The following is a 4,351-nucleotide window of genomic DNA, read 5'->3' as shown; positions in this document are numbered from 1 at the left end:
ATGTTTTTGAGTCATGATTTCTCCAGCATTTTCTCTGTTTCAGATTTCCAGCATTCACAGCATTTAGCTTTTATTGGACAGCTTGCCATTTCACTTGGCAATGAAAAATGTTTTGTGATTTACACATGAAAGAACTGAAACCAACCTGGTCATTCTAAAAGATGAGAGACTTCACACACAATCCAGATTTTTTTCAATATATAATTTCAGTGACATCACACTCTAAACGTTTGCCATAAATTCTGTGTCTTACAATCTTATACTCCACAACCACCTGACAAAGCAGCAGCACTCCGAAAGCTAGTACTTTGAGATAAACCTGTTGAACTACAACCTGGTGTTGTCTGATTTTTAATGATGATTCTTCGAAACTTGCACAAGGTAATTGCAGGAATTGGGAGATCTTGGGGTGAATTGTATGAAAGAGACAGCACAGCCACAATGGGCTGAATGCCTGCTATGATTCTGGTGATTTGTCCTCAATGCAGTTGTTTTGCAACATCTCCACTTACTCCTTCCTCACTAACTGTAAATATCTTCAAGGTGCTGCACAAAATAACATTGAGCCCTTTGCTATTTTCTCGTCTGCTCCATGTTCCTCAGAAATGAGTTGTGCAACATTGGAGCTTGGTTAATTTCTCGTTTGTCCGTTTGGGGACAAATGGGAAGTGAGATTGATTAATCAAGCAGACAGCAATTTAGCATGAGATGGTCGGGGTAAAAAACAATCAGTGAGAGGATAACACTCAGAAACACACAGTATGAGAGTTCGGGTGCAGTACATAAAGGCTGTGAATTTCGGCCTGCCATGTGGCCCCAGTGGCCTAATGGATATGGCACTGGCCTTCTAAGCCAGGGATTGTGGGTTCGAGTCCCATCTGGGGTGTCAGTCACTTGCTCTTCTTCAACTCGATTTCTAATTTACTTTGGGAAAATCTCCATGTGTGCATTCAGTTGATGGGAAGTGGTATCCAACATCTTCTTGCACAAATTTTGCAGGATTGAGGTGAATTGTCTGAAAGAGAAAGCACAGTCACAATGGCTGAAAACCTGCTGAAATTCTCCTGGGGATGGCATGGTGGCTCAGTGGGTAGCACTGCTGCCTCACAGTGTCAGGGACCTGGCTTTGATTTCTCCCTTCGGTGTCTGTTTGTGTCGAGTTTGCACATTCTCTCCATGGGGTACTCCGGGTGCTTTGGTTTCATCCCACAGTCCCAAGATGTGCAGGTTCGGTGGATTGGCTTTGGGGAATGCAGGGTGAGAGGATAGGGGTTAGGCCTGGCTGGGATGCTCTTCAAAGGGTCAGTGTGGATGTGATGGGCTGAATGGCCTGCGCAACTCACGCGAGGACTTTTCTGAACAGGTTTGGAGCAGATGGTCAGAGCTCCACTGCAGGACCCAGTCAAGGCTTTGCTAAGGGTTTAGCGTTCAGGTGTGTTTTCCTCCTCTCCTGTCCCTAATCTTCCAGAATCTTCTGTGGCTTTGGCCAATACGGTCATGAGCTGGGTTGACATCATCCAATGGGGTCACACCAATACCCTTCACTGTTGTCATGCCAGGAGCTATAAAGTGGATTGACTCAGGCTGACACTTCTCCAATATACAACCCTCAGTCTGGTTGGAACTGGTTCATCTTGAATCTTTGTAGCTCTTTGATCTTAGCTGCACGGTTCTCTCGAGCCGATAGCTGCTGTTTAATTTAGTTTGGCCAATTTTCTATCAGGTCAAATTTCTCCAGCTGAGGATCAATTGAGAATGCCTGATTTTGTTGCCATTGGCACGTGACCACACAGGATTGAGATCAGCTGCACACTGAAGGGTTAAACAAAATCAAACATTCAAATACCATTTGAGCCCACAATCTCTGGTTTAGGAAGTTAGTGCCTTACCTATGAGGTCACTGGTTTCCAACAGATAGACCTATCTGTCTGTGGATACAGCAACTTCTGTTTTGGTTGTGTTGGTGTCAGTCTAAGCTATATTCTGTCAACATTACCACTTGAACCCCAGATTACCTGCATGTTTGGTATTTATGATAAGGTCCAATATGTCAATGGAAATGATTGAAATCTGGGTGTTCAAGGTTGGAACTGATGGGGCTGTGGCTATGCATTTGGGTCCTTACCTTTCTTAGTCAATGTATTGAATACAATTGCAAGGAGGCTATGATGGAGGTGTGTGGTAGTTAGGCCATCGTTGGAGAACTTGGAGTGCCACATCCACAGATTGGACAAACATTTGTGGGAAGGCAACTGTTGAGGCTGACTCACAGAGTTTACAGAGGGAGATGGATGGGTTTAGGGATTGGCCAAAAATTTAGCCAATTGAAATACAATGTGGGAACATGTGAGGTCACGTAAATTTACCCCACGTCTGGAGCTGATATATTGGGATCCCTATGAATGGCCTCCACCAATGATTCAATCCCCACTGTAAAAAGCAGTGGCGAAAGGGAACAGACCTGTCGGCTGACCCAAAAAATGTTAAAATTGCTTGATCACACCCTGTTTGTGATGATTGCAGTGAGAGGGTCATTGTGGAGAACCTTTACCCATCTTATAAAAACTTCGCCCAAAACAAACCGCTCCAGAATATAGAAAAGGTACGGCCTCTCAACTCGGTCAAGCGCCTTCTCTGTATCTAGAGAAATCACCAATCCCTATATTGACCTTCCTTTTTTAAGAATAAGCGAAATATTGGCCTCTCTCAGAGATGGCGGGAGACAATCATGGCTGTATGAGTCATTAAACATGTTGAACATCGGGCCTGACAATATGTTTATATATTCCTTCTAGAATTCACTGGGAAGTCCATCAGGACCGGGTGCCTTTCCACTCTGAAGCTGCTTCACAGCCTCCTGCACCTCTCGCTCTGATAAGGGGACATTGAGAAAAGACTCTTGTTCAGGGGTCACACCCAGGAGCTCCAGATCCTTGAATAAAGCCTGTATTTTGGCCCGCCCCTCCTCACAAACCTCAGACTGGTATAACTTAGTGTAAAATCTCTGGAATGACACATTAATCTTTTTGGAGTCACATGTTCGGTTCCCAGACCCTTCCCTAATCACCGTAATGGCTTGAGGGGCGCTCTTTTTCCTAGTGAGATATGCTAAGTATTTGCCAGACCTGTCTCCATGATCATATGACCTTTGCTTTGAAAAATTAAGCTCATTCTTTGCTGTCTGCGTGAGCACGGAATTCAATGCAGGCCACAGCGCCGTAATCCTCTGTAACTTGACCAACGAGGGCCTGTCAAAGTCGACCTTCTCAGCTGCCTTCAACTATGCTTCGAGGAGACGTTGCTGCTCACCCTTCTTCCGCCTCCTACTGGCAGAGTAGGAAATAACTGACCACTGTCATAGGCTTTGGCAATTTCCGAAAGGAAGGATTGGCTACTAATCGAGCGTGAGTTAATGTCTAGGAAAGACCAAAATTCCCGAGACAAATGCTCCACAAACGTATTATCCTTGAGGATAAAGGGATCCATTTGCCAGTGCCTTGGACCCACTGTAACGTCCTTAATCTTAACCAACAGGTACACTGGAGTGTGATCAGAGATGGTAATATTACCGATCGTACAAGGTGCCACCAAGTCCAGGGTTGCCACAGGGATTGGAAAAAAATCAATCCTGGTGTGACATCTGTGTGGATTGGAGAAGAAAACTGTAAAATCCCTGCCTGTAGGGTGGAGACACCTCCAGATGTCCACCAACCCTCACTCCACACACAGATCCACTAATTGTTTAGTTTGTACAGAGGGTATCGGGGGTGGGGGCTTTGGGGAACCTCAGTACTGTGGGATCCATGAGACAGTTAAAATCTCCCCCTATAATGATATGCCAGGACTCCAGACTGATCAATTCAGAAAACAAAAAGTTGAGGGGATGAGCTGGAGGACAATAACATTTAAACACCATATTTTTCCCATTTATCAAGGCTATAAGAATTACAAACCTCCTGTGTGTGTGTCTTTGACACACTCTAGTAACTTAACCTGGAGATTCCTCCTCACCAATACAGCCACTCCCCTACTTCTGGTATTAAATGATGTGAAGTAAACCCGATCAAAGCCATTCTGTTGTAGTTTCAAATGCTCCCTGTCATCCAAGTGCGTCTCCTGTAACAAAGGAATATCCACTTTCTCCTTTCTAAGACTCAAAAGTACCTTCTTCCTCTTAATTGGTGAGAGACTTCCCTTGATTCCTGAAGAAGGGCTGATGCCCGAAACGTCGATTCTCCTGCTCCCTGGATGCTGCCTGACTTGCTGCGCTTTTCCAGCAACACATTTTCAGCTCTGATCACCAGCATCTGCAGTCCTCACTTTCTCCTCGACTTCCCTTGATATTCCAGGT

General features: G+C 45.0%; 1 non-coding gene across 1 annotated transcript; it reads left to right on the top strand.

Annotated features, from left to right (window-relative positions):
• The first annotated feature begins 813 nt into the window (after positions 1–813).
• trnar-ucu (transfer RNA arginine (anticodon UCU)) lies at positions 814–886 on the top strand. Its single transcript has one exon. It is a non-coding gene; the product is annotated as a tRNA-Arg (tRNA).
• Positions 887–4,351: the final 3,465 nt, after the last annotated feature.

This window comes from Chiloscyllium punctatum, chromosome 18, assembly GCF_047496795.1.
Source record: "Chiloscyllium punctatum isolate Juve2018m chromosome 18, sChiPun1.3, whole genome shotgun sequence".
NCBI classification, from domain to species: Eukaryota; Metazoa; Chordata; class Chondrichthyes; order Orectolobiformes; family Hemiscylliidae; genus Chiloscyllium; species Chiloscyllium punctatum.
This window is presented reverse-complemented; position numbering and strand designations above follow the sequence as displayed.